This window comes from Cherax quadricarinatus, chromosome 20 (assembly GCF_038502225.1).
Source record: "Cherax quadricarinatus isolate ZL_2023a chromosome 20, ASM3850222v1, whole genome shotgun sequence".
Taxonomy (NCBI): domain Eukaryota; kingdom Metazoa; phylum Arthropoda; class Malacostraca; order Decapoda; family Parastacidae; genus Cherax; species Cherax quadricarinatus.
In genome coordinates this window covers 21,016,472-21,037,202 of record NC_091311.1, presented here as the reverse complement: position 1 = coordinate 21,037,202, position 20,731 = coordinate 21,016,472, and positions in this window count along the sequence as shown.

The following is a 20,731-nucleotide window of genomic DNA, read 5'->3' as shown; positions in this document are numbered from 1 at the left end:
TGAGGTGCAGGAGAGTCAGCTGGTGTCATCATAGGCAGCGAGGTACAGGAGAGTCAGCTGGTGCCATCAGAGGCAGCGAGGTTCAGGAGAGTCAGCTGGTGTCATCAGAGGCAGCGAGGTGCAGGAGAGTCAACTGGTGTCAACAGAGGCAGCGAGGTGCAGGAGAAAGTCAGCTGCTGTCGTCAGAGGCAGCGAGGTGCAGGAGAGAGTCAGCTTGTGTCGTCAGAGGTAGCGAGGTGCAGGAGAGAGTCAGCTGGTGTCGTCAGAGGCAGCGAGGTGCAGGAAAGAGTCAGCTGGTGTCGTCAGAGGCAGCGAGGTGCAGGAGAGATTCAGCTTGTGTCGTCAGAGGTAGCGAGGTGCAGGAGAGAGTCAGCTGGTGTCGTCAGAGGCAGCGATGTGCAGGAGAGAGTCAGCTTGTGTCGTCAGAGGTAGCGAGGTGCAGGAGAGAGTCCGCTCGTGTCGTCAGAGGCAGCGAGGTGCAGGAGAGAGTCAGCTGGTGTCGTCAGAGGCAGCGAGGTGCAGGAGAGAGTCAGCTGGTGTCGTCAGAGGCAGCGAGGTGCAGGAAAGAGTCAGCTGGTGTCGTCAGAGGCAGCGAGGTGCAGGAGAGAGTCAGCTGGTGTCGTCAGAGGCAGCGAAGTGCATGAGAGAGTCAGCTGGTGTCGTCAGAGATAGCGAGGTGCAGGAGAGAGTCAGCTGGTGTCGTCAGAGGCAGCGAGGTGCAGGAGAGAGTCAGCTGGTGTCGTCAGAGGCAGCGAGGTACAGGAGAGAGTCAGCTGGTGTCGTCAGAGGCAGCGAGGTACAGGAGAGTCAGCTGGTGTCATCATAGGCAGAGAGGTACAGGAGAGTCAGCTGGTCTCATCATAGGCAGTGAGGTGCAGGAGAGTCAGCTGGTGTCATCATATGCAGCGAGGTACAGGAGAGTCAGCTGGTGTCATCATAGGCAGAGAGGTACAGGAGAGTCAGCTGGTGTCGTCATAGGCAGTGAGGTGCAGGAGAGTCAGCTGGTGTCATCATAGGCAGCGAGGTACAGGAGAGTCAGCTGGTGCCATCAGAGGCAGCGAGGTTCACGAGAGAGTCAGCTGGTGTCATCAGAGGCAGCGAGGTGCAGGAGAGTCAACTGGTGTCAACAGAGGCAGCGAGGTGCAGGAGAGAGTCAGCTGGTGTCGTCAGAGGCAGCGAGGTGCAGGAGAGAGTCAGCTGGTGTCGTCAGAGGCAGCGAGGTGCAGGAGAGAGTCAGCTTGTGTCGTCAGAGGTAGCGAGGTGCAGGAGAGAGTCCGCTCGTGTCGTCAGAGGCAGCGAGGTGCAGGAGAGAGTCAGTTGGTGTCGTCAGAGGCAGCGAGGTGCAGGAGAGAGTCAGCTGGTGTCGTCAGAGGCAGCGAGGTGCAGGAGAGAGTCAGCTGGTGTCGTCAGAGGCAGCGAGGTGCAGGAAAGAGTCAGCTGGTGTCGTCAGAGGCAGCGAGGTGCAGGAGAGAGTCAGCTGGTGTCGTCAGAGGCAGCGAAGTGCATGAGAGAGTCAGCTGGTGTCGTCAGAGATAGCGAGGTGCAGGAGAGAGTCAGCTGGTGTCGTCAGTGGCAGCGAGGTGCAGGAGAGAGTCAGCTGGTGTCGTCAGAGGCAGCGAGGTACAGGAGAGAGTCAGCTGGTGTCGTCAGAGGCAGCGAGGTGCAGGAGAGAGTCATCTGGTGTCGTCAGAGGCAGCGAGGCTCACCACAGGCGGCACCACACACTAAAGAAGTTTAAATATATTTAATGTATTTTTTCTATTTAAAAAGCAACACATCATAAAAACAGTTGTATAATAAGCACAATTGTTATTTTGCATTTGAAGTTAAATTAAAAAAAAGTTATGCAATAAGTTCTTATGTTATTTTGTATTTACAAGAATACCCAAATAATAGAATTCAGAGAATCCATAGTTTGGAGATTAGGAGGAAGTGTGGTATTACCAAATCTATTGTACAGACAAGATGAAATTAGACAAATTTGTGTATCTTTATTGTAGACGTTTCGCCATCCAGTGGCTTTATCAATACAAATTCAAGGACATAATTTGAAGACAGTAGAACTATATACAAAAGATGAGATGATCAGTCCCTCAGCCTTGGAGTTGGTGTGAAGAGCACCGTAGTCGTGAAGACTACCCAGATGTTGCATATGTGTCTAATTTCATCTTGTCGGTATTGTATATCATTAATGTGCAACTTGTCAAACACTGCAACATCATGGAAACTTGGTTCAGAGGACATCTCCACAACCTTCTTCACTTCTACTAACCCGTCCCTTGGGTATGACCTACTTCGACTAAGGAATCCCGCCTACCAGTGACAATGCCTTCATCTGCTACCCGTCCCCTTTTCACTTGACGCCAGTATATAAGCGCCAGCCTTCTTGCCTGTTCTTCGGATTGTACACGACTACGGTGCTCTTCACACCAACTCCAAAAATAACAATGGTTATAAATAACTATAATTTTTAAAGGGGTGGACCGGTAAGCCAGTGGAAGGCCTCGGTCAGATGACCAAAAGCTCCAAAGGCGGGTCATTATCTGACCAAGACCCGCGTCAGGTAACACTTGTCCTGTTTCCTGACGAACCTTACCTAACCTAACCTAACCTAACCTAACCTAACCAACTCCAACTCTGAGGGACTGATTACCTCATCTTTTGTATATAGTTCTACTGTCTTCAAATTATGTCCTTGAATTTGTATTGATAAATGCACTTGATGGCGAAATGTCTACATTAAAGATACCCAGATGTTGCATATGTGTTTAATATCACCAAAACTATTATCCAGAGGGCTGTAGTGCAGGGAAGGTGGGGTTGGGGTCGGCCTAGAAAAGGTTGGAGGGAGGGGCTTGGACTTCCAGCAAGCATGCGTGAGCGTGTTAGTTAGGAGCGAATGGAGACAAATAGTTTTTAGGACTTGACGTGCTGTTGGAGTGTGAGCAAGGTAACATTTATTAAGGGATTCAGAGAAACCGGCAGGCCGGACTTGAGTCCTCTTGAGACCTGAAGATAGGAAGTACAGTGTCTTCACTCTGAAGAAGGGGTGTTAATGCTGCAGTTTTATAACTCTAGTGTAAGAGCGTCTATGGCAAGACAGTGACGGAGTGAATGATGATTTTTTTTCTTTTACAGGCCACCCTGCCTTGGTGAGAAAGAGCCAGCATGTTAAGAGAAAAAAACGAAATTACAGATGTAATTTACTTCTTCAATATTCCTAAAGTGAAGAAGCACGAAGCAATATGAATAATTTGTGAAGGAACTACAACTCCACCTTTCCTCTAGGCTTCATTTTAACGAAATTCTCAGTGATTTTATAATCCATTATGACTCACGAAATCGTAACAACGCGATTGTAAGCAAACCACAGAACGGCCTGTAAGTTTTAGGGCTCTCCTGCCACTGATTCGAGTCTCACCATCTCTGTGAATTGATCATCAACATCGGTAGCCAACTGTCGCATAGCGGAGAGTATTCCTAGCCCAGACACCGTGTCCTTCGTCCACTCTAGACAGCAGGTAACGTTTTGAGTTTATCTGCTAAAGTATCGTTCCGAAACTGATCTTACTGGCGAGGTCAGAAAAATTATGTATCATGTCAACAGGCTTAGGATAGACTGGAACCCTTGCTGTTGTTTATTATCAATTTTAGTCCGATGTTTCACCACTTGAATTACTCTTGTTTCTAATGCTCGTTATCACTTTGTGCGTGTCATGCACGTGTCTTTGCATGTGTCTTTGCACGTGTCTTTGTACATGTCTTTGTACATGTTTTTCTACATGTGCTTGTACATGTTTTTGCACGTGTCTTTGTACGTTTCTTTGTTAGTGTCTTTGTATGTTTCTTCAAAGAGAATTTTTTTGCACGATTTCCGTTTGACTGTCGATGACTACTGAGTAAATGTCTGTCAGAAACTCTAACTTCGTCACATTATCTTTATTGTCAAAATACTTTGTAACTAAAAACTACTAAATCTGGAAGCCATAGTTCCGAAACACCGGAATCATTTACCTGAGCTAATTAAACAGATTCTAGGGACACAAAGTAGGACTCATCAATGAATTTTTTCAGGGCATCAAACTCTCCTCATTCTTCTGCAATTTCCTGACTGATTTATTTTTCGTGCATGTATTCTGTGCTGGTTATATTTCGTATTATACCACATTTTCTAGCCATTTCCATTGCTTCATACTCAATGAATCTGTATTTAAATTCATTTCTCATGTCTTTCCTATCATTAAAAAAAAACCTCTTCTACCACTTCATAAGAATAAATAAGAATTAGCATGTATCATGTGTTATCATTTTATCCTCTGCCTCAGCCAGGTGTTTAACAGTATATTTTTTTCACGCCGACCACCGTTCGTTGCAAACTATAATGCTGGTAAATTCTGCAAAACTGCCTCTACTGCTGACTCTCTCGACGCCCGTCTTTTATCTTAAGTTTCTTCAGTGTAAATGGAAAATATTTTATATGAATTCGCTGTTCATCTTTTTTTTTAATGAAAACAATGTAAATTATCAGACTTGATAAAGTCTGGTGCGCAGGTAAAGCGAAGTCTGGTTAAAATTTCAACTAGATACTTATGTATGTCTGTATTAACTACATCTTGTGAGCAGTGCCATGCCATGATTACCAAGCACTCTTACAGGACCTGCCTACCATGGCCACTACTCTCACTGCAGTGAGAGTAGTGGCCATGGACACAAGTGCAACTAATGCAACATTTTATTTTGGCAACGTTTCACTCTCCAGGAACTCTGTCAAGCTGTTGCCACAATAAAATGTCACAGTAGTTGCACTTGTCCCCTCAATTAACATATTGTCTGTAATTCTACCAACAATGATGCAGTTTATATCTTAACATATCCTTATGCTTTTATTATATGAAGGAGAAGCGTCGTGCATGAGACCCTGCCTAGCATGAGCCAGTAAGCCTGTCGCAGTGGTCCTCTGTGACTCACGACATTGTAATAACACGACTGTAAACATCTTGCCGAAGGGAGGACTCGAACCCATGGCAAACCCGCCCTAAAATTAGGAGACCAGTCAGAGCTCTATTATATTTATTTGTGTGATAAGGATTTAGTTTGGGAAGCCTCTGCTTAACATGGACCAGTAGAAAAACTCCTCAGTTGGTATGTTCCTGTAAGTGACAGGTTAGATTTGTAAAAAACAAAATGTCTAGCCTGGGCCAGCAGACCTTCTGCAGTGCTCATACCTTGTGTGTTCTGGAAGTACAAGTAGGCTACAGCATCTAAAAAAGACATTGAGAGAGAGAAAAAAAAAACGCCGAATCGGCCTGAAACTATCATTACATTGGTGTATATGACCGAAAGTTGATGAATTCCACATTTGCAACACCTGCTCTAAGATCTTGCTTCAGTGCTGCCACCTGGTGATGGTGATGATGGTGAAGGTTGTGGTGTTGGTGGTCGTACTGATGATGATGGTGAGTAGTGGGTGATGGTGAGAGTTGTGGTATGGTTGGTAATAGTGGTGGTGGTGGTGGTGGTGGTGGTGGTAGTGGTGGTGGTAGTGGTGGTGGTGGAGGCGGCGGCTGGTGTTCGTGGTGATGGTAGTTGAGATTGTGGTGGTGATGATGGCAGAGGTGGTGAGGGTGGTGGTAGCAATAGCGAAGATTGTGGTAGTGGAGGTTGTGGTGGCTGATATAATGGGAAGATAGTGGTGATAATGCTTGTGGTGGTGGAGGTGGTTGGTGGTGGAGGGTTGTTTTAGTGGTGATTGTAACGGTCATGATGATGAAGATTGTGGTGGTATCATGGTGGGCGTGAGCGTCGTAATAGCTACTCACCCCCAGGGTGAACCTAACTGGGAATCGATACTGATAGAGAAGCTTCAAAAGAGTAATGGGAGTCAAGCAGTGGTCGTGTCAGTTCAAGCAGTGGTCGCCAGGGGTCATGTCAGTTCAAGCAGTGGTCGCCAGGGGTCATGTCAGTTCAAGCAGTGGTCGCCAGGGGTCACATCAGTTCAAGCATTGGTCGCCAGGGGTCATGTCAGTGCAAGCAGTGATCTCCAGGGGTCATGTCAGTCCAAGCATTGGTCGCCAGGGGTCATGTCAGTCCAAGCATTGGTCGCCAGGGGTCATGTCAGTCCAAGCAGTGGTCGCCAGGGGTCATGTCAGTCCAAACAGTGGTCCCCAGGGGTCTCTCGTATGTACATTTTTCAAGATTACACCAGCAAGATTATATTCACCAAGAGGTGTATATCTTTCAATGTATATACGCTGAGAGCTTCATGTAACCCCTCTTTTAGGGATTGAAGTATTAGCCAGATTACATGTGGTCTTAATGACCCATGAGTAGAAGATGTGTTTTAAACTCCGACGAACTTATTGCAACACGTCTCATTATGGATAGTTATTCAAAAGGGAGTGAAAATGCCTTGCTGATGACCAGAATGAAGGAGAGATAAATGCTTAGCGAGCTAATGTGGGGGCAAAGTTGTCGTCTGTATAGAGCTTTGTTAACTTGTGTGGTGTGGTAAAGCTCTACACAGGACGAAATGTTGTTTCAGTGTAAGATTGTTCAGCCAGTTTATATACACACAGTCTCCCCCCCCCCTCCCTCTCTCTCTCTCTCTCTCTCTCTCTCTCTCTCTTTCTCACACACTCTTTATTCCCTCCATATCTGAATTTTCCCTGCACGTTGTGTACACCTAAAATCCAATCAGTATAATTGCCTCATTGGGGCTATAATTTAACCAGGAAGCAGATTTTTGCATTTCAGACACAGTTCCTGGTTTTGACTACGTTTTCTCGTGAATATATTTATTTGAGACAAATGAAATATAATATATGCAAATGTATTTATTAATAGAATTGCAGGGGGGGACAGAACCATGGGATAGAAATTATAGTAACTTCCGGCTCAAATTCCCGTAATTCATAAAAAAACAGCATTTATTGATTTTTTTTCGGTTACCCCTTATGGGTTTATCGCTTAGTTATGATTTCAATATTTTGTTTCGATCACTTAGGCAAATATATATATATATATATATTATATATTATATATATATATTATATATATATATATTATATATATATATTATATATATATTATATATATATATAAGTAGTATACTTTTCTACAGGGGGAGGAACTTCCGGTTGGGCCTTTCCCTGGGCGAGGAACTTCCGGTTTGGGCCTTCCACAGAGCGAGGAACTTCCGGTTGGGCCTTCCACTGAGCGAGGTATCCGGTCTAGGACCAGCAGCTGGAGGGTCACCTTTTCACACCTAGGTGTTACTTCCGGTTTTGACCTTGACCTCGCCCTCGAGACTACCTCACCCTTGACCCCCCCAACCAGTACCCCCGCCCCACGACCCCCCCTTCGCGACCCCCGCCCCGCGCGCCCGCCCGCCCGCGCCCCCCCCCGCGCGCCCCCCCCCGCGCCCGCCCGCGTGCCCCGCCCCGCCCGCGCGCCCGCCCGCGCCCTTCGCGAGCCCCGCCCGCGCCTTCTGCTGCGCCTTCTGCAGCGTCGTCCGGATCGCCCCCGCGCCTCGAACTTTTTTCCGATTTTTTTCGAATTTTTTTTGAATTTCATTTTCTTGTGCTCTCCATCTCCTCGGATCAAGTTTTTAAGGTTCCCCCTCTCACTTTCACCCCCATCCCAAAATTTCTCGATATTACCAAGTTTTTGGATTCCCCCCTATGGGGGTTTCGAAATTCTCCATCTCCTTGGATCAAGGTTTTTTTTTGGATTGTCCCTCCTTCCACCCCCCAATCCCAAAAATTTCTCAATATTACCAAGTTTTTGGATTCCCCCCTATGGGGTTTTCGAAATTCTCCAATTCCTTGGATCAAATTTTTGGGTACCCCTCCTTTCACCCCAAATTTTCTCGACAATACCATGACTCCATCTCCTCGGATCAAATTTTTGAGGTTCCCCCTCTCACTTTCACCCCCCATCCCAAAATTTCTCGAAATCAAATTCTCCATCTCCTTGGATCAAGTTTTTTGGGTACCCCTCCTTTCACCCCCCATCCCCAAATTTTCTCGATAATACAAGTTTTGGATACTCCCCCCTATGGGGTTTTCGAAATTCTCCATCTCCTCGGATCAAGTTTTTTGGATCCCCCCTATGGGGTTTTCGAAATTCTCCATCTCCTTGGATCAAATTTTTGGATTACCCCTCTCACTTTCACTCCCACCCCAAAATTTCTCGATAATACCAAGACTCCATCTCCTTGGATCAAGTTTTTTTGGATTCCCCACTCTGGGGGTAAGCATGCTTACTACAGGTCTAAACATCTTCCCCTTATTATTTTAAAATGAACTAAAACCTTCCTCTCATTAAGTTAAATGAACTAAAAAAAAAAAAGCGTGTTTACTCGGCGGTCAGTGACGTCACACATACAAGCTAAATCTTGTCGACTTACCCCTATGTCAGTGACGTCACGCACACAGGCTGAATCATGACGACCCTTTAGTTCATTAAAGTTAATAAGGGGATATAGTACCTACATCATAGGGAAAACATTTTCATCATCAGAAAGTCACATTTTTGTTTCGTTAATACCCACAACAATCCAACAATTTCTTTACAACACAAGTCTAGACATTTTTTTAACTATTTCATCTCAGGTCACTCCCCCCCACGAAGTAACCTCCTCCCCACCCTCCCGAACCCTCACACTCCAACCAACACCTCACAATTTTCACTCATAACCCCCAATTTTTCTCGTTTTAACCCTTTTAGTTCATTAAAGTTAATAAGGGGATACAGTACATCAGAAAGTCACCACAACACTTATAACCACTTTTCGATAAATTCACTAGTCACAATTTTACATATTACGAAGTTAAATACGCACTTTTACTTTGAACACCTTCAAAACACTCTCTTAAATCATTTGAATACTCACAAAAATACCTTTATACATTTCCAAACAACACTGAAATACTCCAAAACATCATTCGAACACCCCCAAAATCACCTCTGAATACTCCCAGAACACCTTCATAAGTACTCTTGCACATCATTTGAACACCTTCATAAGTACTCTCATAATCATTTGTACACCTTCAAAAAACACCTTTGAATACTCACATAAACACCCTTGAACACCTTCAAAACACCTTTGAATAACCTCAAAACACCTTTGAACACCTTCAAAACACCCTTGAACACCCTTGATCACCTTCAAAAAAAACAACATTTGAACACACTCAAAACACCTTTGAACACCTTTGAACATTTCCAAACAACACTGAAACACTTCCAAAAACACCATTTGAGTACTCCCAAATACACCACTGAATACTAAAACACCACTGAATACACTCAAAACACCACCAAAATCACCATGAAACACTTCCAAAAAACACAATTTGAGTACTCCCAATTACACCACTGAATACTACTAAAACACCACTGAATTCAATCAAAAACACCCTTCAACACCTTCAAACACCCTTGAACACCTTCAAAACACTCTTGAACACTTTTCAAAAACACCTTTGAACATTTCCAATCAACACTGAAACACTTCCAAAAAAAACACAATTTGAGTACTCCCAATTACACCACTGAATACTACTAAAACACCGCTGAATTCAATCAAAACACCCTTCAACACCTTCAAAACACCTTTGAACACCTTTGAACACCTTCAAAAAAAACAACATTTGAACACACTCAAAACACCTTTGAACACCTTTGAACATTTCCAAACAACACTGAAACACTTCCAAAAACACCATTTGAGTACTCCCAAATACACCACTGAATACTAAAACACCACTGAATACACTCAAAACACCACCAAAATCACCATAAACTAAGATCAACACCCACATCCCACAACACCCACAACCCACAACACCCACATTTTTTTTTCTCGTTTTATCTAATTTCATCAGAAAGTCACAACACCCACACCCCCATTTTTTTCTCGTTTTAACCCTTTTAGTTCATTAAAGTTAATAAGGGGACACACTACATCAGAAAAAGTCCCAACAACAACCCACTTATAACATTTTTTTTTCGGTATCTCTAGTTCGACAACAACACCCACAACACCCACATTTTTTTTCTCGTTTTAACCCTTTTAGTTCATTAAAGTTAATAAGGGGACACAGTACATCAGAAAGTCACAACACCCACACCCCCCATTTTTTTCTCGTTTTAACCCTTTTAGTTCATTAAAGTTAATAAGGGGACACACTACATCAGAAAAAGTCCCAACAACAACCCACTTATAACATTTTTTTTTCGGTATCTCTAGTTCGACAACAACACCCACAACACCCACATCCCACAACACCCATGAACATTTCCAAAACACTATTTGAGTACTCCCAATTACACCACTGATTACTACTAAAACACCGCTGAATTCAATCAAAACACCCTTCAACACCTTCAAACACCCCTGAACACCTTCAAAACACTCTTGAACACTTTTCAAAAACACCTTTGAACATTTCCAATCAACACTGAAACACTTCCAAAAACACCATTTGAGTACTCCCAATTACACCACTGATTACTACTAAAACACCGCTGAATTCAATCAAAACACCCTTCAACACCTTCAAACACCCTCGAACACACTCAAAACACCCTTCAACACCTTCAAAACACCTTTGAACACCTTCAAAACACCTTTGAACACATTCAAAACACTCTCATAATCATTTGAACACACTCAAAACACCTTTGAATAACCTCAAAACACCTTCGAACACCTTCAAAACACCCTTGAACACCCTTGATCACCTTCAAAAAAAACAACATTTGAACACACTCAAAACACCTTTGAACACCTTTGAACATTTCCAAACAACACTGAAACACTTCCAAAAACACCATTTGAGTACTCCCAAATACACCACTGAATACTAAAACACCACTGAATACACTCAAAACACCACCAAAATCACCATAAACTAAGATCAACACCCACATCCCACAACACCCACAACCCACAACACCCACAATTTTTTCTCGTTTTATCTAATTTCATCAGAAAGTCACAACACCCACACCCCCCATTTTTTTCTCGTTTTAACCCTTTTAGTTCATTAAAGTTAATAAGGGGCCACACTACATCAGAAAAAGTCACAAAAACAACCCACTTATAACGTCTTTTCGGTATCTCTAGTTCGACAACAACACCCACATCCCACATCACCCACATCCCACATCCCCCACACACACACACAGACACACACACACACATCCCTAACCTAGCCTAACCTAACCTAACTTATCCTAACCTAACCTAACAGATCCTCCTCTCTGAGATCACAAGGTTCGTCAACAATTTCCTGGCCACTCTAATTCCTGCCGTAGGTAACACCGTTAGCCGCCTCGTTGCCTGAGTGATCTTCACACGTATCAGTACAGAAGCTGCTGCCACAATGCTTCCACCAGATCATCTGAGCTAGAGGGTACACAAACTGCCATGATTCTTCCACCAGTCCTACCTGGTTTAGAGTACAGGAACAACCACAATTCTTCAACTGGGCATTTAGGTACATAAAGTGCCATGATGTTACCACTAAATTAGCGTGGAAAGGCACGTCGAAGCACAGACAGTATAAGATGAACCTTAAAAATACATTAACTCCTGTGTAGAGAGACTCTTGATAACCACCCGAGCCAAGTCACATTCCCTTCATACAAATGTAATAGATAATTGATCTGTATATTGTGCAAGCTATTATGGTTGCTGTTTGCTACAGATAGTGTTAATGACAGATACAGTGCTAATGACAGATTCAGAAGAGAAACTAGTGAAGTTGGTGGAGGAGAACGATAGGGGGAAGTAGAAGAAAGACTCTGAACAGAGAAAATAAGAGTGATGAGAGTAATATTTTTTTAGGGAAGAAGAATTGCAAGTTAAATTGAAGGGAAGGAGTAACAGGAAATGAATATGTGTTGCCATACAGGTGTTTGAAGGATGTAATAAATCACACACAGAAAGTGTTCAGAACATATGCACAGTAGAGAAAGCAATTTAAGTGAGCAAATAAAAATTCCGACCCACAGCTGGCTCCACTTTCACTCTTCCTTCAGAGCACGTTGCTTTTTACTGAATATTTTAATGACATTACTAAATAAAAACTTTTTATATGAAGTTAAATAGGGAAACATCTCTTACCTATTAAAACAAAAGCGAGAAATCTGAGTCCAGTCCCTGTTAAATCCTTTCCTGTTAGAAAAAATACTGAAGCACTGTAATTAAAAAAAATAATGCTGGTAAAATTAATACAACTGATGCTATTAATACCGCTACTAGTAGCAATATCACTACTATTATTACAGCTTCTATTATTAACACTAATACTATTATTAATGCCACTACGGCAACTAATAGTTCAGGGGTTAGTGATGTTCCTGCTACCACTATTGTTGTTCCTACTACCACCACTACCACAATCGCTGATGCTTCTCCTCCCCCCTCCTCACCACCTACTCTTCACCTCTCCTCACCACCTACTCTTCACCTCTCCTCACCACCTACTCTTCACCTCTCCTCAGCACATACTCATCACCTCTCCTCACCACCTACTCTTCACTTTTCCTCACCAACTCCTCTTCACCTGCCCTCAGCTCCCTTCCCCTCACCTTCACCCTCACTTTCCGTCACCATACTAGGGGAAAAACGTAAATGCTAAACAATAATTTTAAAGACAAACTGCGCAAAACGTTAAAGGTAATACACAAGAATACTTCAGATATGTCAAAGGGAAGAAAAAGGTTAAAACAACGAAAGGACTTGCAGAATTTCAAGCAACAACAACAATAATAACAGGAATATGAAAAAAAGGAAGAGTTCCGTGACTGGAACAAGACAGAAAACCCACACACACACACACACACACACACACACACACACACACACACACACACACACACACACACACACACACACACACACACACACACACACACACACACACACACACACACACACACACACACACACACACACACACACACACACACACACACACACACACACACACACACACAGGCGCTATGTGTACTCCTAACAACAATATTCAAAACATCTATCGAAACAGGGAGATTGCCTGAGGCATGGAAGACAGCAAATATAGTCCCAATCTTTAAAAAAGGAGACAGACATGAAGCACTAAACTACAGACCAGTGTCACTGACATGTATAGTATGCAAAGTCATGGAGAAGATTATCAGAATAGTGGTGGAACAAATAGAAAGGAATGATCTCATCAACAGCAGCCAGCATGGTTTCAGGAACGGGAAATCCTGTGCAACAAACCTACTGGAACTCTATGACAGGGTGACAGCAGTAAGACAAGAGAGAGAGGGGTGGGTGGATTGCATTTTGTTGGACTGTAAGAAGGCGTTTGGCACAGTTCCACACAATGCATTACTGCAAAAACTGGAGGACCAAGCAGGGATAATAGGAAAGGCACTACAATGGATCATGTTATATTTGTCAGGGAGACAGCAGCGAGTCATGGTACATGGCGAGGTGTCAGAGTGGGCGCCTGTGACCAGCAGGGTCCCACAGGGGTCAGTCCTAGGACCAGTGCTGTTTCTGGTATTTGTGAACGACATGACGGAAGAAATAGACTCCGAAGTGTCCCTGTTTGCAGATGACGTGAAGTTGATGAAAAGAATTCATTCGGTCGAAGACCAGGCAGAACTACAAAGGGACCTGGACAGGCTGAAGACCTGGTCCAGCAATTGCCTCCTGGAGTTCAACCCCACCAAGTGCAAAATCATGAAGATTGGGGAAGGGAAAAGAAGACCGCAGACGTAGTACAGTCTAGGGGGGCCAGAGACTACAAACTTCACTCAACGAAAAAGATCTTGGGGTGAGTATAACACCAGGCACATCTCCTGAAGCACATATCAACCAAATAACTGCTGCAAACCTCAGAACAGCATTCCGACATCTTAATAAGGAATCGTTCAGGATCCTGTACACCGTGTACGTTAGGCCCATATTGTAGTATGCGGCACCAGTTTGGAACCTACACCTAGCCAAGCACGTAAAGAAACTTGAGAAAATGCAAAGGTTTGCAACAAGACTAGTCTCAGAGCTAAGGGGTATGTCCTACGAGGAGAGGTTAAGGGAAATCGACCTGACGACACTGGAGGACAGGAGAGATAGAGGACACATGATAACGACATACAAAATACTGAGAGGAATTGACAAGGGGGACAAAGACAGGATGTTCCAGAGATGGAACACAGCAACAAGGGGACACAGTTGGAAGTTGAAGACACATATGAATCACAGGGATGTTAGGAAGTATTTCTTCAGCCACAGAGTAGTCAGGAAGTGGAATAGTTTGGGAAGCGATGTAATGGAGGCAGGATCCATACGTAGCTTTAAGCAGACGTATGATAAAGCTCACGGTTCAGGGAGAGTGAACTAGTAGCGACCAGTGAAGAGGCGGAGCCAGGAGCTTGGACTCGACCCCTTCAACCTCAACTGGGTGAGTACAACTTGGTGAGCACACACACACACCACACACACACACATACACACACACACACACACACACACACACACACACACACACACACACACACACACACACACTCACACACACACACACACAGACACACACAGATGGAGAGGGAGATAGGTCGAATGCTGAGGAACAACCATGCTACCAAGAGCCACTGGAAAAATCAAGGGAGAAAATGACCATATACAGACAGGAACCAGAGTCACAGAGGGAGAGGCAATGGGAGGAGGAAAGGGCAAAATCAGTGTTTATCCATGGGCTTCGGGATAGAGAGGAAAGGACACACACTGAAAGACGGCAGGAAGAAAGAAAGGAGATTGAGAAAATCATCACGGAAATAGGGGGAGAAGACATGGAAGAGATTGTAAATTTTCAGAGAATAGGGGGGTACTTGAAGGGGAGAAACCAACTGATCAAGCTGAGTCTCAGGACAGAAACAGTGCGGAACAGGATCCTCCAAGAGAAACCACGGTTGAAAAACTCGGAAGAGTACAAGAAGGTGTTCCTAGACAGAGACAGGACACAAACAGAGCGACAGCAGCTGAGGGAGAGGACAAAAAAGCGAAAGGAGCTAGGAAAGGAGACAAGGATGAAACCAGCAGTGGTCAGTCAGAGAAGAACAGAGCAGCAAGGGCAAGCACACACACAACTATCCTCAGAGCCCCACAACCTATCACACCATCCCAACACACACCACAATCCATACCCACAGCTTCCACCCAACCCCCAACCATAGAATTCCACAGTATGCTACCAGGTCTCCCACCCCCACAACCCCCCCAAACCACAGTGTTGGAAAGGAAACTGAAGGTATGGTACACAAACGCTGATGGAATAACAAACAAGTGGGAGGAGTGGCACGAAAGAGTCAAAGAGGCATCACCGGACATCTTAGCACTCACAGAAACCAAGCTTACAGGTATGATAACAGATGCCATCTTTCCAACTGGATACCAGATCCTGAGGAAAGACAGAAGGAACAGAGGGGGTGGAGGAGTGACACTGCTGATCAAACATCGATGGAATTTTGATGAGCTGGAGAGAGGAGACAGCGGAGAAGAAAGTGATTACATAGCAGGAACGCTTCACTCTGGAGGTCCCAAGGTGGTAATTGCAGTGATGTATAACCCACCACAGAACAGCAGGAGGCCAGGGCAAGAGTATGACGAGAGCATTAGAGCGATGGTTGACACACTGGCTGCAATGGCCAGAAGAGCTCATGCATGCAGGGCAAAGCTCCTTATCATGGGCGACTTTAACCACAAGGAGATTGACTGGGAGAACTTGGAGCCACATGGGGGCCAAGATACATGGAGGGCTAAAATGATGTAGGTGGTATTGGAAAACTTCATGTACCAACACGTCAGGGACACTACAAGAGAGAGAGGAGAGGATGAACCAGCAAGACTGGACTTAGTATTCACCTTGAGTAGTGCAGATATTGAGGACATCACATATGAAAGACCCCTTGGGGCCAACGATCATGTAGTTTTGAGCTTCGAATACACAGGAGAGCTACAAGTGGAGGGGGAAGCAGGAAGGCCAGGACAAATGAAACCAAACTACAGGAAAGGGGAAAAAACGGGAATGAGGAACTTCCTGAACGAGGTTCAGTGGTACAGAGAACTGGCAGGGAAACCAGTTAATGAGATGATGGAATATGTAGCAACAATGTGCAAGGAGGCTGAGGAGAGGTATGTACCCAAGGGAAACAGGAATAATGAAAAAGCCAGGATGAGCCCATGGTTCACCCAAAGGTGCAAGGAGGCAAAAACCAAGTGTGCTAGGGAATGGAAGAAATATAGAAGGCAAAGGACCCAGGAGAATAAGGAGAGCAGTCGTAGAGCCAGAAACGAATATACACAGATGAGAAGGGAGGCCCAACGACAATATGAAAACGACATAGCAGCAAAAGCCAAATCTGACCTGAAGCTGTTAAACAGCCACATCAGGAGGAAAACAACAGTCAAGGACCAGGTAATCAGGCTAAGGAAGGAAGGAGGAGAGACAACAAGAAATGACCGTGAAGTATGTTAGGAACTCAACAAGAGATTCAAAGAAGTGTTCACAGAGGAGACAGAAGGGGCTCCAGAAAGACGGAGAGGTGGAGCACACCACCAGGTGCTCGACACAGTACACACAACTGAGGAAGAAGTGAAGAGGCTTCTGAGCGAGCTAGATACCTCAAATGCAATGGGGCCAGATAACATCTCTCCATGGGTCCTGAGAGAGGGAGCAGAGGCGCTAAGTGTACCCCTAACATCAATATTCAATACATCTATCGAAACAGGGAGATTGCCTGAGGCATGGAAGACAGCAAATGTAGTCCCAATCTTCAAAAAAGGAGACAGACATGAAGCACTAAACTACAGACCAGTGTCACTGACATGTATAGTATGCAAAGTCATGGAGAAGATTATCAGGAGAAGAGTGGTGGAACACCTAGAAAGGAATGATCTCATCAACAGCAGCCAACATGGTTTCAGGGATGGGAAATCCTGTGTCACAAACCTACTGGAGTTCTATGACATGTTGACAGCAGTAAGACAAGAGAGAGAGGGGTGGGTGGACTGCATTTTCTTGGACTGCAAGAAGGCGTTTGATGAAGTACCACACAAGAGATTAGTGCAAAAACTGGAGGACCAATGTTGCAACCCCTGAATAGTTGCAATGATTATTATGTATATATATAATTATTACCTTTTCATTTAATTTTATATTGCTTATATTTGCGATAATAGCTAAATCGTAAATGTATTGCTTTATATTGTTATTTGACGTAGTTTCCTTTGTTAGGTAGGATGTAACATATTATGTGCTCAGTTCAAGTCTTGATTGTCTAACTACTGTAATTATCGCTGTTTGCTCGTTACATTGCCGGCTTCTTGCTGGGCGACAGCTGTCCACGGAGCTATCACGTGATCGAGGGGGGTGTCCTCACCTCGCCTGAAGTATTCAGTCTGCTCTAGACTCGCTTGGTGGTTGGACAGATTTTCTGTCTCATTATTCTTGTTAGTCCTGTAGAACTCTGTTCACAGAACCTTGTATAGACTTAGTGATTTTCGACGTTGTACTGAGGTTGTGTGTCTCATAGACACTCTGAGTAACTCAGGTCCTGAGCTATAGCTTCTGACTTAATTTGTACTGGTTTCTGTGTATTGTCACAGTCGGGGATTTTCTTATGCTGAACTTAGATTCAGTAGTATGGGAGTTTTGTGACTTCCGTGGAGGATCTGCTGATGGTCGCTACTAGCTGTCGTTATATTATCTCCTTGTTCCTGATTCTGTGTCGCAGTTGCTTGTTGTATTGCTATTGGGCTTAGCATTCTTTTTGTTGTTCAAGCAGACTGTTCTGGTTGCCAATCGGTCAAGAAGTTAGTTTATTAGAGGACTTTGTCAGTCACTTGTTTAAGTCTAGTTGAGTCGTGAGACATAACGAACTACTTAGAGCACTTACACACATACATACTTACTTATACATATTTGTAATATCTTATTAAATATTAATGTACCAGACGGTACTTAAGAATTATAAATGTGATATGTGCTTTCAGCACAATAATATTGAACTCGAGAGATGTGATATTATTTTGATTACTGTGATTAATTTAATTTAATTTAATTTGATAATATACCTCTAGACTTAATAAATTTATTAAATTTTAATTTCTCTAGTTAGTAGCCTTCCAGTTGTAATCCTGAAACACTATTGAATAATACTGAATTTCTAATGGATAATTGGACAAGGATACTGACTACTTGTTACGAAAACCCAGTAACAGGCTAGATGCTAGAAGGGCAGTCCTTTCTAGTATTCACTGGAGATCTCTAAGCTTTTAGAATCGCGTTTTTTGTAACAGCCAAGCAGGGATAACAGGGAAGGCACTAGAATGGATCAGGAAATACTTGTCAGGAAGACAGCAGCGAGTAATGGTACGTGGCGAGGTGTCAGAGTGGGCACCTGTGACCAGCGGGGTCCCACAGGGGTCAGTCCTAGGACCAGTGCTGTTTCTGGTATTTGTGAACGACATGACGGAAGGAATAAGCTCCGAGGTGTCCCTTTTGCAGATGACGTGAAGTTGATGAGAAGAATTCATTCGATTGAAGACCATGCAGAACTACAAAGGGATCTGGACAAGCTGCAGACCTGGTCCAGCAATTGGCTCCTGGAGTTCAATCCCACCAAGTGCAAAGTCATGAAGATTGGGGATGGGCAAAGAAGACTGCAGACAGAGTACAGTCTAGGGGGCCAGAGACTACAAACCTCACTCAAGGAAAAAGATCTTAGGGTGAGTATAACACCAGGCACATCTCCTGAAGCGCACATCAACCAAATAACTGCTGCATCACATGGGCGCCTAGCAAACCTCAGAACAGCATTCCGACATCTTAATAAGGAATCGTTCAGGACCCTGTACACAATGTACGTTAGGCCCATATTGGAGTATGCGGCACCAGTTTGGAACCCACACCTAGCCAAGCATGTAAAGAATCTAGAGAAAGTGCAAAGGTCTGCAACAAGACTAGTCCCAGAGCTAAGAGGTATGTCCTACGACGAGAGGTTAAGGGAAATCAACCTGACGACACTGGAGGACATGAGAGATAGGGGGGACATGACAACGACTTACAAAATACTGAGAGGAATTGACAAGGTGGACAAACGCAGGATGTTCCAGAGATGGAACACAACAACACGGGGGCACAGTTGGAAGCTGAAGACACATATGAATCACAGGGATGTTAGGAAGTATTTCTTCAGCCACAGAGTAGTCAGGAAGTGGAACAGTTTGGGAAGCGATGTAGTGGAGGCAGGATCCATACATAGCTTTAAGCAGAGGTACGATAAAGCTCATGGTTCAGGGAGAGTGACCTAGTAGCGACCAGTGAAGAGGCGGGGCCAGGAGCTTGGACTAGACCCCTGCAACCTCAACTAGGTGAGTACAACTAGGTGAGTACACACACACACACACACCACACACACACACACACACACCACACACACACACACCACACACACACACACACCACACACACACACTCACACACGTACACACACACACACACACACACACACACACTCACACACATATACACCACACACACACACACACACACACACACACACACACACACACACACACACACACACACACACATACACATACACACACACACACACACACACACACACACACACACACACACACCCCACACACACACACACACTCACACACACACACACAAACACCACACTGTTGCAACCCCTGAATGGGTCACAATGTATATAATGTATATTACCTTTTCGTATAATTTTATATTGCTTATATTTGCGAAAATAGCTAAATCATAAATATGTTGCTTTATATTATTATTTGACTTAGTTATATTGTTAGGTAGGATGTAACATTCATATATTATTATTATGTGCTCATAGTTCAAGTCTTGATTGTCTAACTACTGTAATTATCGCTTGTGGCTCGTTACTCTGCCGCCTTCTCTGTTGCTGGGCAGCAACTGTCCACGTAGCTATCACGTGATCGAGTGGGGGTGTTCACACCTCGTCTGAAGTAGTCAGTCTGGGCTAGACTCTCTTGGTGGTTGGACATATTCCTGACAAGACGTGCCTAACTCTCCCTTTTTGGCCCTTGTTAGAAGATCGTCTCTGTAGCTTTTTGTTGGTTCTGTAGGACTCTGTTGCAACTCAGGTCCTGAGCTGTAGCTTCTGATCTAACTTGTCCTGGTATCTGTGTACTGTCACAGTCGGGGATTTTCTTATGCTGAACTTAGATTCAGTAGTATGGGAGTTTTGTGACTTTTGTGGAGGATCTGCAGATGGTCCCTACTTAGTGTCGTTATGTTATCTCCTTGTTCCTGATTCTGTGTCGCAGTTGCTTGTTATATTGCTATTGGGCCTAGCGGTCGTTTATTGTTAAAGCAAGCTGTTCTGATTGCCAGGTGGTCAAGAAGTTAGATTATGTGAGGACTTTGTCAGTAACTGGTTTAAGTCTAGTCGAGTCGTGAGACATAGCGAACTACTTAGAGCACTTACACACATACACACAAACTTATTTGTATATTGTATTAAATGTTAATGTACCAGACAGTACTTAAGACGTATAAATGTGATATGTGCCTTCAGCACAATACTACTGTACACGAGAGAAGCGATTATTATTTTGATTACTGTGATTAATTTAATTTGATAATATACTCCTAGACATCTTTAT